General features: G+C 43.1%; 1 protein-coding gene across 7 annotated transcripts in view; it reads right to left on the bottom strand.

The window, feature by feature from the left end:
* Positions 1-27765, bottom strand: part of ARVCF (ARVCF delta catenin family member) — a 197890-nt gene that overhangs the window by 167397 nt on the left and 2728 nt on the right. For all 7 annotated transcript variants that reach the window (XM_039332364.1, XM_039332363.1, XM_039332369.1 and 4 more), the window contains exon 2: positions 7977-8024. The gene's annotated coding sequence lies outside the window, so the exon portion shown is untranslated. The remainder of the gene's footprint in view (positions 1-7976; positions 8025-27765) is intronic.

The following is a 27765-nucleotide window of genomic DNA, read 5'->3' as shown; positions in this document are numbered from 1 at the left end:
ATAACTTTATGCAAATTGCAAACCTTAAAAATTTAAGCGAGGGTATCTATTTTCCATCTCAAAATGTGACACGTAAATAATAACTAGACTAAGAAAGTCTTTCCGCCAGGCTTTATATAATGATCAACGTTAAAGCTATTTTGGATAGAGAAAGGCACATGACCCTAAACGATGAAGATTAGAGGAGAATTCCTGGTCTGGAGCGAATCCAAGAATAGCAAGCTAAGTATGAGATGTTAGATAGATGCCAGACTTACTTGTAGGAGAAAGGCAATCAAACCCTGTCTCCCATTCCTGATTTTTACCTACTTTCACGTTTTAAAATGCGTTATGGTCAAACAAAAGCCAAATTAAATTTACATTGGAGCTAGAAACAGGAGCACACTTTTCATGAATCCACGTGTTTCATTCTTTTTAGAGGTAGCCATGAATAGGATGGATGGATGGATGGATGGATGGGTGGACGGACAGACGGACGGATGGACAGACAGGACATGAATATACAGTAGAAGACTATCAAAAAGATTAGATAGATAGATAGATAGATAGATAGATAGATAGATAGATAGATAGATAGATAGATAGATAGACAGACAGACAGACAGACAGACAGACAGACAGACAGACAGACAGGACATGAATATAGAAGACTATCAAGAAAATTAGATAGATTAGATTAGATTAGATAGATAGATAGATAGATAGATAGATAGATAGATAGATAGACAGACAGACAGACAGATAAAGACAAGACATGAATATAGAAGACTATCAAGAAGATTAGATAGATTAGATAGATAGATAGATAGATAGATAGATAGATAGATAGATAGATAGATAGATAGATAGATAGACAGACAGACAGGACATGAATATAGAATATCAAGAAAATTAGATAGATTAGATAGATAGATAGATAGATAGATAGATAGATAGATAGATAGACAGACAGATAAAGACAAGACATGAATATAGAAGACTATCAAGAAGATTAGATAGATTAGATTGATAGACAGACAGACAGACAGACAGACAGATTCCCGAATTAACCTTGTGAGCTTTCTGCTTTGCTCAAACCATCATCCATCAGCCCCGTAGAAGGCATAAGTGTAACTTAAACCCATGGGACCAGCATCCTGACCCTCAAGGCCTTGACTGCAAGGCTAGCGTATTATCCGTGTAGAGAAACAAGTCTCTCTCTTTTTTTTTTCCCAAGCAAAGATTCATAAATCTCGATAATAAAAGAGAGAGGATGCTTGTCTCTACAATGGAACGAATAGTTCCTCCTCAAAGATGCTTTCTGGAGGGGGGATATTGATTTCCCAGGATTTTGATTTATGGGGAATCACAGTGGCGGGTATTAAGCTGGCCCTAGAACTACACTCTTAATACTATGAGTGTTGGAGAGCTTTTGGGAACGAGCTTAGAAAGTCTGGGTCACTTAAAGGGGTAAATGATAATGATCCCCTGGCGCTAGAGTTTTACAATTGTGAATTAAGAGGGCTTATAAAGGAACTTCTTCACACCGAGAATCAATTAGTTCTTTGAGGTTTGCAGTCCTCAACTTACGACCACAAAATTGAGCCCAAAATTTCTGTGGCTAAGTGGGACATTTATTAAAGGAGTTTTGCCTCATTTTACTGGCCACAGCTGTTAAGCAAATCATTGCATTTGTTAAATAACCTACCTGGGTGTAGCCTGACTACACCTAGCATACAGCGTCCCAACCCTTCTGGGTTGGCAGCCCGGAGGGAAAGGGAGGAGCAGGGAAATGTACGTGCACACACACGCACATGCACAAAATGGGTGTGCGCATGGCAGCAGCACTAGCGCCTGTACCATGTGCAAGCGGGCCATGCGCACCCACAGCAGCAATTGTGGCAGTGCTGGTGCCCATGTGCATGCGCAAATGGGCCACTAGCACCCGCGCACATGCACAAACGGGGCCACCAGCACTATCACGAGTGGGGAGGGTGCCTGCACATGTGCACGTACTCACCAGCCATTCCCGTGGCCCAGTGGCCAACAGGTCACAGATCGATACCGGGCTGCAGCCCACAGGTTGGGGACCCCTGACCTAGCATTCTTGTATCTTAAATGGCTACCAAGCTGGATTTCTGTAACATGAATGCTGGTTTTACTAAGACCTGAACTCCCTTTCCAATCCTGTGTGAATTCTTCCCCCTCCCTTGCCAGCTTTGAAGATGCTTCTGGTCCTGTTTATCTTAAAAAGATCATTATCAGCCTGCATCCGGTCTCTTTGTATGTTCATGGAAACTGCACCGCTGAATGTTGCGCAAATTAAAAACGGCAACGAATCGGTTATGGATAAAGCGTCGTTCCTGCCAAAGATCTGTTTGGAAGAAGCAAAGATCTGCACAGCAGGGGGGAAGGGTTTTTTTAAAAGGCCTGTCCCTCTGAGTCAAAACCCCATTAATTTTTATACAAAATTGGAGATAAGCGTCAACCACCGAGGACCGAGTCCAGCTGAGATGCTCAAAGAAGTTGGATTTTGCTATGGACCAGCCATAAAGCAAGGAAAGTGATAAAATGATTGTGACACAGGCGTTTACCATTAATGCTTTTCTCATAAACAATTCATTATCCAAGATTATTTCACACTGCAAATACAAACACACACACGCACACACACACAGCAATTAGTCCTTGCTCCAAACTGTCAGCCACTGACAGAAAAATAAGAAATTGCCCAATTAACCTATAGTTATGGGATGCAGGCGGCTGGTTTGAACAGAAGGAAAATAAAGGTGCGTTTTTACGACTAAATTTTCATGGCCTCACAAAACGTTCCATCGCAAAAGGTAGCTGGTGAGAAGGGAACTTGAGAAGGAATCTAGTCTCACCCGTGGACTGCCAGACAATAGCTTTCATCCATGTAGTCCTTGACTTACGACCACAATTATAAGTCAAGGATTACCTGTGCCAACTAAACCACACCTGGCATGAAATGTATCAATTCACAGCGCCAAATCTCAAAAACAGCCACTTACAGCTCATTCTAGCTTGTACACCTGGATCAGAATATCTGAGATAATCTAGGATTTCGGCAGACGCTAAAAAGTTTTGGTTTCATTGCTAGGGAATGGTTTTGCACCACCTTGAAGTTAGGATGAAATGAGGTCCCCCCTCCCCCCCCGCTTCCTTCTTCCTTCACTCCCTTCCTTCCAGTTTTTGCTATTTCTGTTCTTCAAGCTGGATAACTTCCAAAGCAGAGGACAAACTATTTGTTGGATACAAAAAAACCCCAGGGTTTCTGGCATCCTATGAAGCTGTAATTAGAATAGAATAGAGCTGGAAGGGACCTTGGAGGTCTTCTAGTCCAGCCCCCTGCTCAAGCAGGAGAACCTATTCTATTCTATTCTATTCTATTCTATTCTATTCTATTCTATTCTATTCTATTCTATTCTATTCTATTCTATTCCTACTCTTTCCATATTCTATTTCTACTCTTTCCATATTCTATTCTATTCTATTCTATTCTATTCTATTTCTACTCTTTCCATATTCTATTCTATTCTATTCCTATTCTATTCTATTCTATTCCATTCCATCTCCTATTCTATTCTATTCTATTCTATTCTATTCTATTCTATTCTATTCTATTCTATTCTATTCTATTCCTACTCTTTCCATATTCTATTCTATTCTATTCTATTCTATTCTATTCCATTCCATTCCATTCCATTCCATCTCCTATTCTATTCTATTCTATTCTATTCTATTCTATTCTATTCTATTCTATTCTATTTTGCTTCTGTTCTGTTCTGTTCTGTTCTATTCTATTCTACTCTATACATATTCATATTCATATACATACATATATAAAAGATATATGGACAATACAATATAGGAGATAATGTATTAAATTAAGATAAAACTTATAAAATCACCATAATACGGAGCCATAGAACTGCACTGGGACAGATGATTTGTTTAACTGTGTATCTCATGGAAAGAAATTTTAAAGCAGAGGGGATGTGACACAAGGGCCGAAAACTAGCATGAATAAGATAAAAAGCACAAAGAATGCAGGTATCCCAGGAATCAGGTAAATGATGCACGATGACAAGGAAACTCTCAAACACAACCACGAAAACTGGGAAGACTTCCAAGCTTAAAAGCCCCACAGCCACAACCTGCTCCGTGAATCGTGTTTTGCAGCCCATCACTGCCACTTAACGTGGATTGTCTCCATCCGTCTTTAGCTATAAAGACAGCAGACGGGCTCCTCCCGTCAGCATCCTGAGGCCCGCAGCATTTGGAGAGCCATCACTGCTGCTAGCAAGACGGAGGACTGGCTTAAGTTAGGACCACAAAGGCAATAAACGTGATTTAGTTCTCCTAGTGGGTTGTCACGGCAGACAAGGAGTCAACCTTTCAACTTGTCTTGCTGGAGGATGGCTTACCCACCCTTATTGGATGGTTTTAGTACATTACAGGGGTGCTAGGACCCTGCTTTATGTCTCTGCCAAAGACAATCAGGGTGGTGGTGACATTATTCCTGGTAGAACTCCAGATTTACGTCATTAGGTGTAAAATACAAGGATCAGAGGTCTGGGGTTTTTTCCAGGATCCTTCTTGCAGTTGTGAAGCAGCCTCCAAATTCCTTAATTCCTTCCTTCCTTCCTTCCTTCCTTCCTTCCTTCCTTCCTTCCTTCCTTCCTTCCTCTCACTCACATCTTTTTGCTTGCTTCCTTCCTCCCTCCCTCCCTCTTCCCTTCCTCTCTCCCTCACTTCTTCCCTCTCTCCCTTCCTTCCCTTTCCTTTCTCCCTTACTCTTCCTTCTTACTTCCTTCCTCCCTCCCTCTCTCCTTCCCTTTCTCTTCCTTCCTTCCTTCCTTCCTCCCTCTCACCCACATCTCTTTGCTTCCTTCCTCCCTCCCCTCCGTTCCCTTCCTCTCTCTCTCACTTCTTCCCTCTCTACTTTTTCTTTCTTCTTTCCTTCCCTTTCCTTTCTCCCTTACTCTTCCTTCATCCCTCCCTCCCTTCCTTTCTCTCTCCCTCTGTTCCTCCCTCCCTCCCTCCTTTTAAATCAGTTTTGGCTCTCAGCAACTACCTGCCAAGCTCCTGCACTTTTCTTAGCAAGATCTGCCATCCCACCTCCTTCTTGGGACTACGGGAATGACTAGGAGTCACCCACCTGTCTTTCTGCCTCAGGTGGGACTAGAACTCAGCAGCAAATGGGTCAATTTTCAGAGGCAGAAGGATGCGGCTGTTTGCTATTTTAAATGAAAGCAAGGATAGAAATGGAAACTTTTACAGATCTGACCTCAAAATGCTTCAGCAATTTATAACCTATTAATGCAAGAATTCTAAATAAAGAAACAAGAATTAAACAAGAAGACCACACTGAGCCTATGTTCCCTCAAGAGAATCAAGAACATTTGCATAACTGCAAATAACTGAAATCTATTTTACTGGCACATATATTTTTCTTTCTTTTCTTTTCTTTCTTTCTTTCTTTCTTTCTTCCTTCCTTTCTTTCTCCTTCCTTCCTTTCCTCCCTCCCTTCTTCCCTCTTTCTTTCTTTTCCTCCTTCCCTCCCTTCCTTTCTTCTTCCTTGCTTCTCTTTCTCCCTCCTTCGCTTCCCTTCCTTTCCCTTTCCCACTCCTATCCATCCATTAAAATATTTATTCTATTATTATTTACAATTGGTAGTATCGATTATAAGCTGGAGAATTATCCCCAAAGACAGAAGATAAATAATTGATATAAATGCATAAATAACAAGAAAGAAAATAAGCTAGACAAACACCCAGTGCATTTAGACCAGTCTTCCATCAGGAACGAAATGTGTCTTCTATTTGTACGACCTTGTGTGTGTTGTTATGTTATTGGATCTACTATTGATTAAATTTAAGCGTTACAAGCTGCCAAATGTCAGTGGAAGCCAGTAAGATGTAACATTTTCAAATCTGTACGGACCACTGTTCTAGGCTCAAAAACGAGATGCATTCACACAACATTCATCCCAGTTATTCAATCCACTTATTTTTTCTAGATTTGTACAATTCGGTAAAGCAGAAACCAAGGAAACATGTTGCCCCATACAACGAAAGCCAAATCTTGTATCAAGTTGAACACTAAATAAACGAGTAGGTCCTACGAATCCAACAATTTGGATTTTGAGTTGGAGGAATGTATTTATTCTGACACAACAAGGGTTGCACTCAGCCCCAAATCCCTACACGATTAAACTTGAGATCCTTCAGAACGACTTCAACCGTGGACAAATTCACATGTATGGTGGGTGAAAGCATGTTTCCTTCTTGATGCCCTAGCTGTCATCTTTACCTTTCATTGTGCTCAATCTATTATTGGGAAAAGTGCTCCCAAATTGCTGGATCTCCAGATACGTTTTTCTTCTCAAAGATGTACATTTATGCCTTTTCACTCAAAAGTCCTGGCTTAAGGAAGACTAGATGATAGGGGGAAGGGAGCTATCTGGACCACAGTTTCTCAACCTGGCCAGCTTTAAGATAGGTGGACTTTGGTTGGAATATCTTTCTCTTTCCATTTTTGAGCGAAGGCTATTCGTGCCAACCGAAGAGGAAATACTACTGAAAATTTTCAGTTGCGCAGAAATGGATAGACTTACATTGGAACTCAAGGATAAAAGCGACACTAAGTACTACAAAATCTGGGAACAATTTTATGATTGGATAGATAACAAGAGGGTAGCCAAGACAAATGTATAGTGTTAGAATAAAATATAGATATAGACAAATGCATATTTGAAAGATAAATAAATATACAGAAATAAGGGGGAAAGTGTTAATGTTATACTATAAATAGCGAGCAAAGCTCAAGAACTATATGTCTATATGAGTACTAGTATTACTGTAAAGTGATGGAAGATGTATGGAACCAGTGACGTCATATCTATGTCCAATGTTTTTTTTTTAATTTTGTATTATTAATAAAACTCTATTAAAAAAAAGATAGGTGGACTTCAATTCCCAGAATTCAGGGAGTTGAAGTCCACCCATCTTGAAGTCGCTGAGATTGAGAAACATTGATAGATATGAAAGTAGTTCTACAATAGCCTTTCCTGCAGAAAGGGGACGCTGGGCCTACAACCCCCAGAATTCCAAGCAATATTGGCCCTGCTGGTGAGAAATTCTGGGAGTTGAAGTCCACCCATCTTGAAGTATAGGAAACATTGATTTGAAGGGTATGTATGAAACTACTTAGTTCTACAATAGTCGTTGCTGTAGAAACGGGACACTGGGCCTACAACTCCCAGAATTCCAAGCAATATTGGCCACGCTGGTGGGGAATTCTGGGAATTGAAGTCCACCCATCTTCAAAGTTACCAAGAATGAGAAACATTGATTTGAAGGGGATATATGAAAATACTCAGCATGACTGGACAACCATTTGTCTGAAATGGTACAGGGCAGGGGTCTTCCAACTTGGCCACTTTCAACTCCCAGAATTCCTCAACCAGCCCTGTCTGGCTGAGGAATTCTGGGAGTTGAAGTCCACAAGTCTTAAAGTTGCAAGTTTGAAGACCCTTGATATGGGGTTTCCTGCCTGAGCAAGGAATTGGACTAAAAGACCACAAAGGTCCTTTCCAATTATTATTGTTGTTGTTATATTTTTACAACAGACTTTACAATTATTTCTACCAAAAAGCTGAAGCTGTAAGCAAAATGCCCAAGAAACCATAACTTTAAAAAAAACAACAACAACAGCTGATTGTGTTTGGACAGACAAAACACAAAAGCGGTCCAAATTTGCTCCACAGCTTTGCTTCTTCAAACCAAGCTGAGAAGTGGAAGCAGAGACACACAACCTGATGGTGATATTTTATTAGAAGAAGCAGGAACGCCCCCCCACACACACACAATCTTGTAACTCCTGCTAGTAAAGAGATAGCAAAGAATTCCCCCAAGCCAGATTCTCTCTCCAACAGAATTTCATAATAAATGCAACAAAATTGGTCTTCTTACCTTATCCAGTTTCTAACCTGAGATGGGCTCCCTGCGATATGAGGAGTTCTGCAAAAAAATAGATTACAGACGTTGTTAGCCAGAAGCAAAGAATTAAGATGGCAGCATGATGTTCATACATTCCAGTTGATGTCCCTCTGTGTGGATTTGTGTGCATATGTAAATTTCCGCCTCTCAGTTGTAGACACAGGAGTCAAACAAGGCATTCTGTTTTACAATTCAACACAAAGAACCTATTTCAACAATACGCTTAAGCGGATGAATAAGAGTGAATTAATCTTCTGTAGAAATACTGAGAAAAGAGGATATTGATTCTATCAGCTAATCTCAAAGGACTCTGATTTAGGGTTAAATCAATTCCGTCCAAGTCAGCCTTGACTGTACAACACTAAAGCCCGCCCGCCACTTTGTACAGGAGTCCTCGACTTAACGACAATTGACCCCAAAATTTCTGTGGCTAAATGAGTCGTGTCCGATTTAAGGGCTTTTTTTGGGGGGCCAAAGTTGTTAAACAAATCACTTGCTAAAGGGCACTGCACACCAAAAACAACCAGACACAAAGATAGTTTCCCACACACACATATATGCCATCATTACTCTGCTAAACAATTAATTTCCACAATACTGTCTATGCCAGGGGTCTTCTAACTTTTATGACTTGTGGACTTTAATTCCCAGAATTCCTCAGCCAGCCAAATCTTTTTAAAGTGGCCAAGTTTGAAGACCCCCAGTCTATGCCCTGGGATGTCAAACCACCCAGTAGCGCTGTATTACTTATTTATCCTTCTCATCTTTTTGTCTTTCCAATTACCTATTTCCTTTGACTATAACTTTTGTCATTTGTATCACATGATTTATGTTGATTGCCTTTATTTGGTGTCTTCTTATGATTTATGTTGTCTGCTCACTTAGCATCCTGTGACTCTCACCCAGTGCTGTATGTTACGATTTATGATGATTGTATTTGATGAGCACGATTCATCCCTTGTTGCTTGTAGGTACACCGAGAGCTTATGTCTCTGGAGATTCTCGGTCAATCCAGGTCTTGGTTGTCCCAAAGGTGCTTTTTCAAGAGGCAACTGGACTTTCATGTTTTTTTCTCTGAAGACGTTTCGCTTCTCATCGAAGGAGCTTCTTCAGCTCTGACCGGATGGTGGGGAATGGAAGGACTGATACTCCTTGCAGACCGCTGGTCATTTGCATTCTTTTAGAGAGTTGTTGAGGCCATTTGGAGGTTTACCTGTGTCCTCAGGGTCACCTGAGTGGTGCAAATGTGTGTGGAGCCTTCTTGGCTGTCCTGTTGATGACGGGCTGTTGGTGACCCTAAAGATACTGAAAACCTCCAAGTGGCCTCAACAACTCTCTAAAAGAATGCAAATGACCAGCAGTCAGCAAGTAATAAAAATTCTTCCATTCCCCACCATCCAATCAGAGCTGATCACATGACCATGGGGATGCTGCCATGGTCATGTGAAAAACAGTCATAAGTCACTTCTTCCAGTGCCGTTGTAACTTCAAACTGTCACTAAACGAACTCTTGTGAGTCGAAGACTAGTTGTATAGATCAAAGTGTGTCTTTTAGGCCCACAATCAAGGAATCAATAACCTAGGCCAGTGGTGGTGAACCTATGGCACGGGTGCCAGAGGCGGCACTCAGAGCCCTCTCTGTGGGCATGTGCTCCGTCACTCCAGTCCTAGGCCTTCAGCTGGGTTTTATAAAATGTGTGCAAAAAAAAAAAAAAGGTTCAATCAATCAGTCAATTTCAACTTCTTGGGGGGGGGGAAGATCTTGCAAAGTTGGCATTGATTGATTGAACTTTTTAGTCCCACCCAGTCTGCCATTACCACTGCAGCCACGCCCGCCCAATTGGCCACACCCAGCCAATGGGCCACACCCAGCCAATGGCCACACCCACCTGGCACCCGACAATGCATAAGTGGGTTTTGGGATGCAGTTTGGGCACTCGGTCTCTAAAAGGTTCGCCATCACTGACCTAGGCGTAAAATAAACTGCTTAATCTGCAATTGGGCCACGTTTCCTACCTTCTGAAACAGATTTAGCACAACAACTGTGCTTAGCTTTGCAAAACATCCAGGGGTCCCCCAACCAGCATTTTTTTGCTAAGTAAGCCTATTAAAAGAGTATGTAGATTTAGCTAATGGCCTGCGAGGAAAACATTCAAATTAGCCAGCGGTCTTTGTCTGGCCCCTGGCATTCCTCAAATTGTGTTTCCTCAAACGTAAACAAGGAAACCAAAACCGTTCAATCTTTTTTTTTCTCTCCCCCCCCCCAAAAAAAATACAGCTGGTTTTTTTAAAAAGAGAAAACAAACACTCGCAAAACACAATTTGCAACGGGCAGAATGTTAAAAATGCATGGCTAAGTTGAGAAAAGGGTTGGTCTTTTGCAAAGCGTGGACGGCCGGCCATTGGAGGCGAGATCAAAGGATTTTTGCTTCCCTCTTAGCAAAGTGAAAAAAAGGGGGGGGAGACAGAGAAAGAGACAGTTCAACTCAAAATGAAAAAAAAAAAAAGAGGAAGGGTTTCATATTTGGAATTCCTTCCATTTTTGCAAGGAAGCCTCGGGAGGCTTTGGGGCCTGGGATGCTGTGTTGATAGTCAAGAAGAGCATTAATTCTCCGAAGGATTAAACCATCTTGGGAAAGGAGGGGTAGGTGAGTGGGTGGGTGGGTGAGTGGGAGAAGCCAGGATAGCCGTGTTGCAAATGCCACGTCGTGCACATCTTCTTCTATAATTCATGAGGCATGAAATTGCTTCAATATATTATTTGGCTCTGGACCAAATAAACCCTCATTTACCAGCTAGAGGGCAAAACAAATCTATGCACTCCAAACAGACCCGGCTAATGTCTTCTCTTCATGGATATCAAGACTCTAAAGGCTTGTTTACTTCCTTGTCCACCGTAGCCAATGTCCACGGGGCATTTGAGCCAGTTTTGGACACAGTTGCAAAGGGTGCCGGTTGCAATGATGCTTGTTTTTAAGGGTTGAAGCAATACCCTCTCTGTTGGATGCTCAAAGGAGAAGGCTGCCCTACGAGAATATTTGATAGCTGAGATTTTTTGGGTGGTTCAGTTGTCCTCTGGTTGCAATGCACCAAACCCTACTTTCATGTTTGATTTAAAAAGGTGATATGGTCATCCCAGTCATTCACTCACGCTGGCTGAGGAATTCTGGGAGTTGAAGTCCACAAGTTATACAAGGGCCAAGTTTGAAGACCCCTAAGATAGATAGATAGATAGATAGATAGATAGATAGATAGATAGATAGATAGATAGATAGATAGATAGATAGATAGATAGACAGACAGACAGACAGATAGTCCAACCCCCTGCTCAAGCAGGAAACCCTATACCAGGGGTCTTCCAACTTGGTCCTTTTATGACTTGTGGACTTCAACTCCCAGAATTCCTCAGCCAGTGTGCCTTTTATGATTTGTGGACTTCAACTCCCAGAATTCCTCAGCTAGTGTGCCTGGGAGGAAGTCCACAAGTCATACAAGGGACAAGTTTGAAGACCGCTCAATTTGCAGAGGTTGTGATTTCCCCCTTCGCTGATAATCTTTACTCTCTGTGTAACCCAGGCAGGCGCACCTGAGCATTGCTGAGCACTTCTAAAATATGCCTTTGTTCACCAACGTCTTCTTGAATTATTCCCGGGAGGTGCACATTCAAAAACGCGAGGCCAAAACAGAACGAACTGAACTTGGAAGGCAGTGGAAAAACCACAAAGGATGTGACTCAAGTCCTGGAATAAAACTTGAGGGTGGAATTCTTGTGGAATTCTAGATTCACACCCTGAACCCGGCCGCGGATTCAACTCAAGAGCTTCCTAAATACAGCTAGTCCTCGACTTACAACAGTTCATTTAATGACCGATCGGCCCTGAAAAACGTTGACTTAGGATCGTTTTTCACACTTACGACCACTGCAGCGTCCTGGATGTTTGGCCACTGACTCGTATTTATGACGGTCGCAGTGTCCGGGTGTGTGTGTCATGTGATCCCCTTTTTGTGACCTTCTCACGAGCCATGTCAATGAGGAAGCCAGAGTCATGTTAACAACCGTGTTGCTAACTTAACAGCTGTGACAAGAAAGGTCGTGAAATGGGGCAAAATTCACTTAACGTCCACCTCACTTTGCAACCGTTATGGTCGCTGCCTGCAAACTTCAACAAACTGAGTTCACACAAGATGCTCAGCAAGATTTGAATAGAATAGAGCTGGAAGGGACCTTGGAGGTCTTCTAGTCCAGCCCCCTGCTCAAGCAGGAGGACCTATACCGTCTCAGACAGGTGAATGTCTAGTCTCTTCTTAAAAACCTCCAGTGATGGAGCACCCACAATTTCTGGTGGCAAACTGTTCCACTGGTTAATTGTCCTCACTGTCAGGAAGTTTCTCCTTAAATCCAGGTTGCTTCTCTCTTTGGTCAGTTTCCAACCATTGTTTCTCGTTCTGCTCTCTGGGTGCTCTGGAGAACGTGACCCCCTCTTCCTTGTGGCAGCCCCTCAAATACTCTGCTATCATGTCTCCCCTATTTCTTCTTTTCTTTAGACTAGCCAAACCCAAGTCCCGCAACTATTCTTCGTTTGTTTTAGCCTCCAGGACTTAGTGCAACGCACAAACCGCATCCAAATCAGAACCGGGTAGAAAATTAGGATGTTCCAATCCCTGGGAAGACAATCAATTCTACTTATGCTGCTTTCCGGCACAGGAAAGACATCCAGCCCTGCTTTTATGGCGCTTCTAACTCTGAATGCAGAGCCATTTTTCCTCCTTCCGTTCTTCAGACACAGAACATCTTCTGGGCATCGCACATTTTTGGAGGAGGACTGTACACGCACCGTCCTTTTTTTCCTCCCCGACTTCAAGCACAGCTCCCACCGTCTCTAGTGACAGGAGAAATTGCCAATGAACTATTGATTGGGGAACGGGAGCCAACGAGGACGTTGCCAAGTTGGATCCTCTCCTCGCGTTTCCTGGCTCCCGACGGTGTGCACTGCAGTTGTACAGGCATAGCTGCATAACTGGGATTTGCTTCCTCGCCACACATACAGTTTTAATAAGATGTCTGCGCGGGGATAAAAATTTATTGTCAGGCCCCCAACACTAAATAAAGATACATGTTTTTTTTTCCAAGCTGAGTTCTTTATGGTTTCACACCTATAGACAGAATCTTGCCAGATGAAACATTCAACTATCTATCGGCCTCTACCATATACTCTGGGAACAGTCAGGGACAGGTTGTCTTCACCCAGCTGGCTTTCATGTTTAAGGCAGGACTAGAACTCCCAGTCTCCTGGTGACTGGCCTAATGTCACCCAGCCGGCTTTCACGCCTAAGGCAGGACTAGAACTCCCTATCTCCAGGTAATTGGCCCAATGTCAGGCAGATGACTTTCATGCCTAAGGCAGGACTAGAACTCACTGTCTCCTGGTGACTGGCCCAATGTCACCCAGCCAGCTTTCATGTCCTAAGGCAGGACTAGAACTCGCCATCACCTGCTTCTGAGCCTGGTGCTTTAACCACTAAATCAAACCGGCTGTCCCAGATATGGGGTCTTGTGTTTATGGGTACAGTTTTATAAACATCGACTCTAGACTGCAATGTTCTCCTGCATTTTCCCTCCACAATCAGTGTCCAAAGCCAGGCTGGTCAACCTTTTCCTAGGTCTAAATAACTTCACAACTAGGCAACTTGGAACAACTGGAGGATTTGATGGAGATGCCTGGACCTTCAGGGTGCTGAGCTCCTGCAGCTTCTGAAGGGCACCCATGTTGCACCCCCGTTTCCAGTAACAGTTATTTCTGGTGCGAGAAATGAATTCCAGGGATGAAAAATCAGAGCGAGAGACTTCCCGTTAGGATTAAACTTCACTTTCCCCCCCCCCCAAAATCCCTCAGCCTTTTTACTCAGAGGGAGGGGAACCGTTCAGACAGCAGCAGCAATTATGTTTGGAACAGAACAAATGGCATAATTATACCTTCCGAGATAAGGGAAAATATTTTGAAAGGAAACAGTTTGGAGGCGGCTGCTTCTGCTTCGGGGAAATTGCACGTGGTTTCCCCCCTGCTCTCTAGTGGAAGGGTTAAGGAACACATAGCAGTGTGGACACGTGTGCATTAGAGACAGTACGGGCTAGTGGTCTTCTCTGAAACAGGTGCTCCATAATCTACAGTATTCGGGATTCATCTCTGATTCTTCTTCCTGTTGGCAAGATGAATATCAGAGAACCATTTTTGGTGTAATGGTGAAGGTGCTGCCCGAGAAACCAGGAGATGGTGAGTTATAGTTCCACCTTAGGCGTGAACGCTGGCCGGCTGGCTTTGGGCCAATCACCAGGAGACGGTGAGTTCTAGTCCCGCCTTAGGCATGAACGCTGGCTGGGTGACTTTGAGCCAATCACCAGGAGACGGTGAGTTCTAGTCCTATCCTATGATGAAAGCCAACCGGGTGACTTTAGGCCAATCATCAGAGGATGCTGAATTCTAATCCTGCCTTGGGTCACTTTGGGCCAATCACCAGGAGACAGTGAGTTCTAATCCTGCCTTAGCCGTAAAAGTCAGCTCGATGACTTTGGGCCAATCACCAGGAGACGGTGAGTTGTAGTCCCGCCCTAAGCGTGAAGCCAACCGGGTGACTTTAGGCCAATCATCAGGGGATGCTGAATTCTAGTCCTGCCTTGGGTGACTTTCAGCCAGTCACCAGAGGAGGGTGAGTTCTAGTCCCGCCTTAGGGATGAAAGCCAGCTGGGTGACTTTCAGCCAATCCCTCTTGCTCAGCCCAGCCCACCTTACAGGATTGTTGTTGTGGGGAAAACAGAGGAGAAAGAAAGAAGGATTATGTGGACTCACCACCTTGAGTTATTTACAAAAATAATAAAAAATGAAGTAAAATAAATATATAGGCTAGTCAATAATCAAGATATTATAAATCTTGGCATCCTATTGCGAGTTCAGTGTGACTCATCGTTTACCGTGGTGCCATTTTGGAAGCTTCCATCTTTATCACACCTTTACCACCAGAAGGATTTAAAGCTTCAGTGAGGTGTAGTGAGCAATAAAAAAATAAAGTCTGAAAGGTTACCAGTTTAATACCCCAAAAGACTTTCGCAGAAAAGCAGCCAACTTTTACATTTCCACTGAGGTTCCTGCCCATCTATTCTTATGATCCATGAATGAAGACCCTCACAGATATGATCGTATAAAAAGGGGCACTTAAAAACACCAACAAGAAAAATGTATTTCCTTGCTGGTGGGTTTGTTTTTTGGTTTGCTTTTTTTTACTCTAATTAGTTTTTAAATTCATTGAAGGCAGGTTAAAAAAAAAACCTGCCAGATGATTTTTAAGGCTGGAAGCACCTTTTGAAAAAAAAAAAAAACCCAAGAAAATAAAATGCAGCTACAGGTTCTAAAAACAGCAATTGCATTCCATTAGCACATTTTCTCAAATGTTTGGAAGCCAGCTGACCCTTAAGTTCATTACAGCAAGAGCAGTTTTTCTGGGGGAAATGATTTAAAAGGGAGAAGGAGGCTAACCTACTACCCTCAGTGCTTAAAAATATCCTCTGTACAAAGCACACACACACACACACACACACACACACAAACACAGTCACAAACATACAAAGCCCCTAATGTTCAGAAATCGTACACCTGTTTGCACAGTAAATTTCAATTTGCTTCCAGACATAGGAATTCAGCCAAGAAAAGGTCCCATTAACCTTTTCTGTTTAACAATGACTTCCCTTGGATGATTTTTTCCATCAGTCATTGCCTTGTGGGAGAAAAAAAAAAAAAACAATAATTTTTCCTGATGGGAAGTTCCTTTTTGATCAGACCTGGAGATTTTATGGCTCCGAGGCCACATTCGGCCTTTTGGCTGTCCCTGTCCAGCCAACATGAGATCAGTTTTTTTTTTAGTTCACATATAGCAATAAGACTTAGAGTTATATACCGCTTCACAGTGCTTTACAGCCCTCTCTAAGCAGTTTACAGAGTCAGCATGTTGCTCCCAACAGTCCGGGTCCTCATTTTACCGACCTCGGAAGGATGGAAGGCTGAGTCAACCTTGAGCTGGTCAAGATTGAACTGCTGACAGTTAGCAGAGTTAACCTGCAATACTGCATTCTAACCAGTGCGCACCATGGATGGATGGATAAATGGATGGATGGAAGGAAGGAAGGAACTTAAGACTTATATACTGCTTCACGGTGCTTTACAGCCCTCTCTAAGCGGTTTACAAGAGTCAGCCTCTTGCCCCCAACAATCTGGGTCCTCCTTTTACCGACCTCAGAAGGATGGAAGGCTGAGTCAACTTTGAGCAGGTGAGAATCGAACTGCTGGCAGTCGGCAGAATTAGCCTGCCATACTGCATTCTAACCACTGTGCCACCACGGCTCCAAAGTAGATGATAGAATGATAGAATTACAGAAGGATGGATGGATGGATGGATGGATGGATGGATGGATGGATGGACGGAGTGGTAGTATGTTTTGTGAGTTCAACCATGCCTATAATCAAGCACAGGGAAGATAGAGGCACATTTTTTCCCCCAATCTGTCTGTGCAATTGTGCAATTTCTCCCGTAGATAAAGGGCCATCACCTAAAATTGCTTGATGGTTTTCCTAATTTCCTTGTCCAACTTGAAGAAACCCATGTCCTCAACCCTTCTTTCTTCTGGTTATCAGTCTGAACAGATTTTGGATCTGCGGAGGGATCCTGTTGAAAGCCATTTTTCTGTCTCCTAAATTAAAAGCTGGAGGTAGTTACCCATCGAGGAGAGAGAGAGGGGGGGGGAGGATTAATGGCAAGCGAGCGGACGGTGGCTCTTCCTAACAATTTACTGATTAAAGATGTTGCCATGAAAGTGCTGACCCCATCAAAGAAACCCTGCAATTAAGAGAGAGCCACAGAGGGGAGGAAAAAATCCCACAAGTGCATATCACCGGAGAAATAAACCTACAACGGAAGCATTTTCTGTTACCTTTGCTAACTATTTTGAAGATCAAGGTGTGTTATAATTTCCTAGCATTCGGTGGGCATTTCATGAAAAGGAGGGTTTTTCCAGCTAATTGTTTTAATTAAGATCACGACTCGACGGGGGGGGGGGGACGACTTCATCTTCTATTTCCTGGACAATCGCAACCCCACTAAGCAATATATTCTGCCCTGTCTGTGTTTCTTTCCCGCTTGGGCAGAAGGAGCGAGGTGAAAAATGCTTATTTTTAGAAAATGCTTTAATAGGAAAAGGGTGGCCAAGATTGCGCCATGGCACCTCTCTAAACCTTTAAGTTCCTCCGGGGGTTAAAAAGGAAAAAAAAAATTGAATTGTTATTAGAAATGTGGATAAGCATCTTTTTTTGGCCACAGTTAGACCTGCATAAAAATCTAACTCCAGATTGTCCTGAACTTATAACATTTCGTTGACTGATCATTTGAAGTCACAACAGCGTTGAAAAAAGCGACTTATATTTGTTGTTCACACTTACGACCGTTGACGGTCACATGATCAAAATCCAGCCGCTTGGCAACTCATATTTACGACCGTTGCGGTGCATGCGGATTCTCCTTTTGCGACTTTCTGACAGCCACAGTCTATGCGGAAGTCAGATTCACTTAACAACCACGTTATAAGGAACGGTTGCTGGAACTGGGTATGTCTAGTAACTAGTTCAATGAAGAGAAGGACGAGGGGGGACATGATAGCAGTCTTCCAGTATCTCAAGGACTGCCCCAAAGAAGAGGGAGTCAAGTTCTTCTCCAAAGCGCCTGAAGGCAGGACAAGGAGCAACAAATGGAAACTCATCAAGGAGAGAAGCAACCTGGAACTAAGGAGAGATTTCCTGACAATTAGAACAATTAACCAGTGGAACAACCTGCCTCCAGAAGCGGTGAATGCTCCAACAGTGGAGGTTTTTAAGAAGAGATTGGACAGCTATTTGTCTGAAATGGTATAGGGTTTCCTGCCTGAGCAAGGGGTTGTACTAGATGACCTCCAAGGTCCCTTCCAACTTCTTCTTCTTCTGCTTCTTCTTCTTCTTCTTCTTCTTCTTCTTCTTCTTCTTCTTCTTCTTCTTCTTCTTCTTCTTCTTCTTCTTCTTCTTCTTCTTCTTCTTCTTCTTCTTCTTCTTCTTCTTCTTTTTCTTCTTCTTCTTCTTCTTCTTCTTCTTCAACAACTGCAGGGATTCACTTAGCCATTGTGGCGAGAGAGGTCGTAAAATGGGACAATGTTCACTTAACGACCGTCCCACTTAGCAAAAAACAAACAAATTGGGGCTCCATTGCAGTCATAACGCAAGGACGATGGTTATTCAAAATGGTTATTTTCGGCCTCGGAAAAGAGAGATTCTTTTCAGTCAAGTCCATGTCTGCAAACTGTTACCAGGTAGTAGAATCTCTGCTCCCGTTTTCCTACTTCCGGTGCAACGTTCCCTTCCTCGCTCCCTATTCTTAAGTTCAGTGTCAGGAAAACAAAGCCACATTTATCTTTTTAAAAGAAAAAAGTAAAAAATCTTGTGTAAACGGTCATAATCAAGGGCTTCTTCCGGTTACGGTCAAAATGGTTGTTCTTTTAAAATAATCACCTTGCTCCTTATCCAGTGCCAGGGCAGCCAGCCAAATAATTACCTTGCTGAATGGCGTACAGTGAAGAGAAAATCCTATTTTTATTTTTTTGGGGGGAGCCAAGTTTGCTAACTGTCGTCGCAATGCTCTGAAAGACGATGCCTTCGCTTGTTCTGTGCTGTACTTTGTGGTCTTGAATTGTGGCAAGTTGCGTGGAGCTGTTTGTGCAAGCGGGAAGGTGAGGCGTGATCACAACCATCATCATAATAACTGAATAATTGTCGATAAGAAAGGCAACAACGTCTGGAGGGTGGTGGTGGCGGTACTTGGGAAACAGTAGAAGAGGAGGAACCGGATAAAATCAAAGATAGCAAACACTTGCAAATAGGAGGAGGACGACCGTGGCCGAAAGAAGCAAAGATAGAAGCAGGCCTTGACTTACAACCATTTGTTTAGCGACCGAATTTACAGCAGCACTGAAAAACGTAATTTACATCCAATCCTCGCAATTACAACCGTCACAGCATCCCTACAGTACATGATTAAGATCTGGGCACCTGGCAACCAGCATATACTAAAGACAGAAGGGTGGCTGGGTGACTCTGGGCCAGTCACCAGGAGATTGTCAGTTCCAGTCCCACCTAAGCATGAAAGCTGGCTGGATGACTTTGAGCCAATCACCAGGAGATTGGGAGTTCTAGTCCCACCTTGGGCATGACAGCTAGCTGATTGACGTTGGGCCAATCACCAGGAGACTGGGAGTTCTAGTCCCACCTTTGGCATGAAAGCCAGCTGGTTAACTTTGGGCCAATCACCAGGAGACTGGGAGTTCTAGTCCCACCTTAGCCATGAAAGCCAGCTGGGTGACTTTGGGCCAATCACCAGGAGATTGGGAGTTCTAGTCCCACCTTGGGCATGACAGCTAGCTGATTGACGTTGGGCCAATCACCAGGAGACTGGGAGTTCTAGTCCCACCTTTGGCATGAAAGCCAGCTGGTTAACTTTGGGCCAATCACCAGGAGACTGGGAGTTCTAGTCCCACTTTAGGCATGAAAGCCAGCTGGGTGACTTTGGGCCAATCCCTCTCTCTCAACTCAACGCCTCTCACAATGTTGCTTTTGTGAGGGAAATGGGGAAGGTGTATTGGATGTGTTTGCTCCCTCGAGTTATTTGTAAGAAAGAAAGGTGATGTACAAATAAATAATGAAATAACTAAACACGATCATGTGAACCAGCTAATGCTTTTTCAAGGTTGTCCCTTAGCTGAGCCTGCCAGCGCATCAAAGAGTTTTCCTTGGCATTTTGCTCCCTTGCTATTTTCTGTTCAAGCCTTTATTATTTCCAGTTTTCAATCTTTTGGAAAAGTATGAGTAAATGAAGAGCACTTTGAGACACTTCTGTGCTCATTCGCACAGGAAACACTCTTATTGCCACCAGCCAGAGCAAAGAAAGAAAGAAAAAAAAAACGGAGTAGGATTCCTCCATAGCGGAAGCAGAGACAATCCTGGAAATTCTGAATTTTGCCAGAAGCCCATGCTATAAAAGAGGACCCACCATTCGGCTGCCGAATGAAATTAAATCCAAATAAGGAATAAGAGGGGGGTAGTTCCGTGGTGGAAGACAGACGGAAACAAAACAAATCTTTGCAAGGAAAGGAAGGGCTGGCTGGGGGGGGGGAATCAATGGATTTCAATTACTTTAAAATTGAGCACGCATGTTAGAACATGTTTCCTCTGTGATCGTGCAAGAGGTATTTCATACCAGCAGGCAAGGCAATGACAGAATTCGCCATCCTAACAAAACAAGAACGAAATGGCAGAAAAACAAATCTCACACCAAAAGCCAAATTATTTGTGGCCGAACTCGTGTGACTAAGTAACCACGGGACACTAAAATGCCTAATACTAAATTAACGGGCTTGCTTAACTATGGTTTATCGAAGACAACAAGCTGGACTGCTGTGCACATTACCAGTGGCTTCAACCTTGATTTGCTCTGACTTGTTTTTATTAATGCTTTGGGGAAGATAAAGAGGGTTTGACCAACAAAGTTTAAATGTGATTAATAAACCAGAATGGGTTTTGCGCACACTAGGAGGATGGAACACAAAGCGCTGAGACTTACATTAATTTTTAAATTATCTTTTAAGCTATTCGGAAGCAGCTGCGGTGTTAAACTGTTCTGCAACCCCAAAAAAACATAAAAAGGGCATGTGGCCCTTTTTTTTTTTTTTTTGCTCCATTTAGAAAAACCTATACGTAGGTCCTGAATTTCACAGAGACATGTTGAAATACAACTAAGTCCAAAATTTCACTTGCCAAGCAAGACAACAGTCAAATGGGAGTTTTGCCCCATTTTACGACTTTCCTTGCCAACGTTGTTAAGTTGGTAACGTAGCTGTGAACTGAATTCTGGCTTCCCCATTGACTTTGCTTGTCAGAAGTTCACAAAAAGGGATCACGTGATCCCAGCACCCTGCGACCCTCATAAATACGAGTCAGTTGCCAAGCGTCTGAATTTTGATCACATGATCATGGGGAGGCTGCAACGGTCGCAAGTGTGAAAAATCGTCACATGTCACTTTTTTTAGTGCCGTCGTAATTTGAACGGTCATTAAAGAACTGTTATAAGTTGAGAACTACTTAAATGCAAAAAAAAAATAAATCAACAATTGGACATCCATGAATAACCCGTCTTGTTTGCAAAATGGCAGGGAAGACAGTGCCTGCCTGCACTCCCCTATTCTTGTTGCTAAACAATTCTTGAGGCCTCTTTTTAATTTCACTTGATAGAATAGAATAGAATAGAATAGAATAGAATGTAGAATAGAATAGAATATAGAATAGAATTAGAGCAGAATAGAATAGAATAGAATAGAGTAGAGTAGAATAGAATACGTTTGTTGTCACTTTAAATGTACACAAAGTGTACATTAAAATGAGATTTTGTTGCATATGGCTCTCAAAGAGTAACTACCTGTTTTGTCATAAACAGTCTGGCTTTATCCTTCAAAAAATATTTCTTTCTTTCTTTCTCTTTCTTTCTTTCTCTTTCTCCTTCCTTCCTTCCTTCCTTCCTCCTCCTCCTTTTTCTTTCTTTCTCTGTCCCTCTCTCCTTCCTTCCTTCCTCCCTCCTATTCTTTTTCTTTTTCTTTCTTTCTTTCTCTCCCTTCCCTCCCTCCCTCCCTCCCTCCCTCTCTCTCTCTCTCTCTCTCTCTCTCTCTCTCTCTCTCTCTCTCTCTCTCTCTCTTTCTGGAAATCAGAAATTGCATTATCTCTCTGATCAGAGAGAACTCCAAATATTGCAAACGGATTTTCCCTAGCAAGAATCAGAAACCATTTTTGGAAAACAGGATGGCTACATTATTAATTTTCCAAAGGACTTCCATTGGAAAAAGGCGTTGGCTGGTTTGAGATTTACAGTCCCACCACCTCCTTTCTTTTTAAGGGGGGGGGAAGGAAAAAAAGAAAAAAAAGAGAGAGGAAACTGCTCATTGCAATTCAGGAGGCGTCATGCAAAACACACCGAGCGCCCTGCACAAAAAATATTTACCCATAAAAGCGGTTCCACTTTGGCTTCCCTTCACTTCAGATATCTGTCGAGGTGACCAAACTAATTTTGACATATACAAAAGGGAAGACCAGCATCGTGAATGGGGGGGGGGAGGAGGAGGAGGAGGAGGAGGAGGAGGAAACGACAAGGATTAAAAATCAGCTTTGCACAGCGTTTTATCTCAACGGTCAGTGTTCTCGGTGCTACCATGGATAATTCGCTAGGTTGCAACTAGGCATTTTATGGCCCTCACAATTCTGCAGGGCATGTATGTGTGTGTGGGTGTGGGTGTGGGTGTGTAAGTCATTTCCAGCTTAGTGTGCACCCTCATTTCCAATGTGTCCCAGCTGCGCTAGCCCCCGAAACACAGCGTGATGTTTATTAAACACCAGCAAGCCTCGAAAACAATTAATTTGGCCAAGTGAGGTCAAAAGCAGGTAAACAGAGGGCATTGCAAATCACAGGCAAGAGGTAATAGAAGCCTTAACGACAACAACAGCCTGCCGTGATCTACACACACACACACACACACACAGGGTAAAACTTTGCAGAAACTGCCCGCAAACAACACAGGATAATTAGCAGGGAGAATCCCAAAGGGGAATGGCCTTTGATGGTTTCTGCTTTAACCATTTTTTGTGTACATAAAAACAGCAGTAAAATGAAGAGCAGAATGGAGGGGGAAAGGAGGACACTGGATGATCCCTCGTGCTCTTCTCCGCCGTGAAGGACACACTTCGGCATAAAACACCACCAATCTTCTCAATTCCTCAAAGCAAGCGGGAACAAAATTTGTTTTTAAACAACGTGGTTCTATACCACAGGCTTAAAAAGGGGCAAAAAAAGGATATCTCCATTTCTTCCTTTTGTTCCTCTCCCCCCCCCCTTTTTTTTTTTTTAAAAGAACTCTATTTCCGTTCTTAGAATGAAGCAATATTTTTATAAACAGCCCAGTTGACCTATCGATGCTGGCCCATCTTCCCTCTCTATTTAAAAGGACTATTTAAGAATTGTTCCAGAGAGAGATGAGTTTGCTTGTTTGCGTAAGGATAGCCCGGGGGGGGGGGTCTCTCTCTGTGTGTGTGTGTGTGTGTGTGTGTGTGTGTGTGTGTGTGTATGAATTTTGAAATCAATACCAAAATGCATCTCCATTTGGACTGATTATCTCAGCAGGAGGGATATTGATTAGAGTAGAAAGGTCGTCTCAACTTTACCTGCTGTCAGTAACTCATTCGGGGTGTGCGGACGCTCAGCCCCGTGTAAAAGCCCTCTCTGTGTAAACAGTCATTTAGGCCAGGGGTCCCCAAGCTTTTGGGCACCAGGGACCGGTTCCGTGGAGAGAGGTTTTTTCGCAGACCGGAGAGTGCGTGGTTTTGTGTGCTGCCTGCATCCCACGGAGAAACTTCCTGACCGTTAGAACAATTAACCAGTGGAACAACCTGCCTCCAGAAGTTGTGAATGTTCCAACACTGGAAGTTTTTAAGAAGAGACTGGACAGCCATTTGTCTGAAATAATATAGGGTCTCCTGCTTGAGCTGGGGGTTGGACTAGAAGATCTCCAAGGTCCCTTCCATTTGTTATTCTGGTATTCTCTGGCCAGTGAATGGTGAGATGACAAGAATTGGGAAAAAAACTATTGCTGCTGCAGGCTTAGTGTCACACAGATTACTTCTCAAGAAATGCACAAAAAACCAGACTGCACACCAACCAGCCAATTAACTTTGATTTCTTCCCAGGCAGTTATCGTAAAGGGCTTTGCTTGTTTGTGCAGACCGGTTGCTGGCATGCCGCGGCCCAGTACCGGTCCACGGACCGGGTATTGGGCACCCCTGATTTAGGGAACCCGAGAAAGAGCACAACATCGCCACATTAGATGAGCACAACATCGCTCGTTTTCGGTACCACAATTGAAACCACAGTTATAAAGTCAGAAACTGCACTTCAACAGCCAGAAGGGACCAATAACGGAAAGTTACGTAGTTGTAACCTTGAAAAACCAGTCAAATTTATTTTTTTTAACATAGTTCAGGGTGCATACTAATGACAAAACGTTACCCACGGCTGATAGATTCAGCGGTAAGAGACTCTTAAGGATGGTCCTCAACTTACAACAGTTTGTTTAGTGACCGTTCCAAGTTACAACGGCAGTGAAAAAAGCGACTTAGGACCGTTTTCCAGACTTACCACTGCTGCAGCCCCCCCCCATGGTCACGTGATCAAAATTCATACGCTTGGCAACTGACTCACACTTATGACGGTTGCAGTGTCCCGGGGTCACGAGATCCCCTTGTGCAACCTTCTGGCAAGTCCATCAGGAAGTCTGTGGCCGTACGTTGCTACCTAGTTTGGGTAATGAAACATCAACCAAGCTCAAGAGAGCAGCCAAGACCCCCCAGTCTCCCTCCTCCTCCTGATGACGTTACCTAGTTGGGTCACGAAACATCTGCGAGAAAACCACCAAGGTCAGAGAGTGCCAAGGACCCCCCAGTCTTTTTCCTCCTCCCCCTTACTCCCTTTCTCCTCCACTCTGCACACCCCACTCCCTTTAGCACTGATGATGTTATCTAGCTGGGTCACGGAACATCTGTGAGAAAACCACTTAGCTCAGAGTGTCGCACCACTGTTCAACCCTTGAGTTTCTATCAGATTTTATAGTTGTTGGCTTTATTGCTGTGATCCTCTCCGAGTTGTGTGTCACCAATCTTTCAAGCAAATTATGGCTTAATCTTGCACATCACTGAACAACATTCCCCCCCCCCATGTTGCATATATACTCCTGTTGGGAGAAAGGTCTTCATTGTGGGTCATCCAAGTGGGAATAAACATGGCAACTGCTTTGGGAAGAAGGTTGTAGTTTATTAGAGAGGAGATCCAGACAGGGAGGTGGTTCTGGCAGCAAGAAAAGTGAAAAAAAGGGCTGAGCACATGTAGGGAGTGGGTTTTTATACCCTCTTGAGCCTTTTGTTTGGAGTGATTTCCTGTTCCTGTCTGAGGCTATTTCCTGTGTCATGTATTCTGACCTGAGCCTGGGTTTGCCCTTTGACATCTGTGGGTTAATCCTATTATGTCCTGTCTTAAGAGTTTGGGTGGGGTATGTAGATTTTAGATGTCTTTGTCTTCCTAAATTTTTAATTTCCTGGATTTACATCTGCATCTCTATAGAGCTGGTCTCTGCTTGGGGGAGGCAGACTTGGGGCTATTAAGAAGAACTGGGCATGCTTTTCTGCCCTTTAAATATTTCCTTCTCTGGGGGGCTGACTTCCCACACTCCCACTAGAGGTTATTTCCATAAGTAATCTTGCAAACCAGCATAATCTCAGCGACATTAATCCTAATTCTCCAAGGCCACAATTCTGTATCTTTTTTTTTTTTTAAAAAAAAAATCTTAATCAAGCAGACTTACCTGCTTGACAAATCTCAATTTATCCAACTGGCCGCTTAATCACAGCGCCTTTAAAAATCTGCTGGCCGTAATGATAATCTAATTATATTCTAGATGAGCTATTTTAGCCCTGTCTGCTACGAGATTAATTTGGTGGATCCATCCTCGGCTATCAAAATAGCAAAATAAGACAGAGGGCTGGGCATCGCTACACAAACCCAGATTAAAGTTGGCTTATTTAAAATAAAGAGGAAAAAAATGATCCTAAGAGAGAAATAGACCTAATACATTGACAGAGAGGGAAATTATGCTGATAATGGAAGGTATTTCTTTTCCAAAAAAACCCCAACTTGGCTAAAGATAGGGTAGCTATTTTTAAGTCCCTTGTTTAAGCGAACAACAATTTTAGTTAAATTTAGGAGAGGCATCGCTGCTGCAGGGATACAGTAATAAAATATAACTTTCCTTTTTCCTGCTTGCTATGCAGCTTTTACTGTGCCATTATGGTTAAAAAATCAGAGGGGGAAAAAAAGTGGCTTTTAGAGAAATCTGCAAACCTCAGAGCATTTCAAAATTAAGCTTGGTTGCTTTTTGCCAACTTAAACCTGGGGCTGTTTTTTTTATAAGGAAATGATGTCCTTCATTTTTAGGATGTCTTTTTTTTTCCTCTTTTTAAAGGAAAGCATTCAGATTCTCTTTTAACTTACTGCAGTGAAGAGATTGAAAACCCTGTTTCTGTTTCATTTCTTAACAGCCAACATTCTTTCACTTAGGAAGCTCACCATGGAATCCACTAGTGTTTTTTTAATATGCGTGTGAACACTCATCCCCTAAAAACCATAAATGAAACTATGTATGTTTTGCATCCGTTTTCCCCACCATTAAAATGTTAGGGCTGCTTTTAAATAGTTTTTTAAAAAAATTTTTAATGTATTGGTCCAAAACAAAAGTACATATAGTCAATGGTTTTCCCAGTTGCAATGTATGGCCGTGAAAGTTGGACCATAAGAAAGGCCGAGCGCCAAAGAATGGAGGCCTTTGAACTCTGGTGCTGGAGAAGACTCCTGTGAGTCCCCTGGACTGCAAGGCGATCAAACCGGTCAGTCTTAGAGGAGATCAACCCCGACTGCTCTTTAGAAGGCCAGATCCTAAAGTTGAAACTCAAGTACTTTGGCCACCTAATGAGAAGGAAGGACTGACTGGAGAAGAGCCTAACGCTGGGAAAGATGGAGGGCAAGAGAAGAAGGGGGCGCTGGAGAATGAGGTGGCTGGATGGAGTCCCTGAAGCAGGAGGCATGAGCTTCAATGGACTCCAGAAGATGATAGAGAACAGGAAGGCCTGGAGGAACGTTGTTCATGGGGTCACGACGGGTCGGACACGACTTCGCAACTAACAACAACATCGATACAGAAACTCGGTTCGAACCTTGATGCACAGGTAATCCTCGACTTGTGACCATTTGTTTAGTGACTGTTCGAAGTTACAACGGCACGGGGGGAAAATGAGTTATGACCATTTTTAAACACTTTAAGACCACTGCAGCCTCCCCATCGTGCTCACGGGATCAAAATTCAGAAGCTTGGCAACTGGCCCCATATTTATGACAGTCGCAGAGTCCCGGGGTCACCTGATCAATCCCCTTTTGCGACGCTCGGACAAGTCAATGGGGGTGTCAAGGTAATGATTTAAAAGCTAACCAGCTAATGTAAGATGGGAATGTAACAGCAGGGTCTGTGTCTCTTTAAGAGGAAGCAGGGTCTGTATCTCTTTAAGAGCTTTGTATAAAAGGGAAGGTGCTGCAGATGTGTACTCTCTCTTCCATTTACTGCTGTAACTGCTGTGTGTTGGAGCCTGCTGTATTAACACATGTATGTATATTGTTCCTGGTGTGTGATATTGTAGACAGTGTAAGATAAACCACCATTTAATATAGACCAGTTTGTGTTTACTCCTGGGTTATCTCAGCGCAATAAGACTGTGCACGCTCTGACAGGGGGAGCCAGAGTCACACCATGACTGTGTTCCTGACTTAAGAACTGCAGTGATTTACGTAACCGCTGTGGCAAGAAAGGTCGTAAAATGGGGCAGAACTCACTTCACCAATGTCTCGCTTAGCAACAGAAATGTTCAGCTCGATTGCGGTTGTAAGTCGAGGTCTTACCTATACTGTAGGTCGGAATCCATGCAGAGTTTCACTCATGTTGATAATTCACATGGTAACAAACTCTTCCGCTCCTTGCCTCCTTAATAACGTTTCAGGATCCCTCACC

This window comes from Crotalus tigris, unplaced genomic scaffold, assembly GCF_016545835.1.
Source record: "Crotalus tigris isolate CLP2741 ecotype Arizona unplaced genomic scaffold, ASM1654583v1 scf7180000024461.2689607, whole genome shotgun sequence".
In the NCBI taxonomy this organism is placed as follows: Eukaryota; Metazoa; Chordata; class Lepidosauria; order Squamata; family Viperidae; genus Crotalus; species Crotalus tigris.
This window is presented reverse-complemented; position numbering and strand designations above follow the sequence as displayed.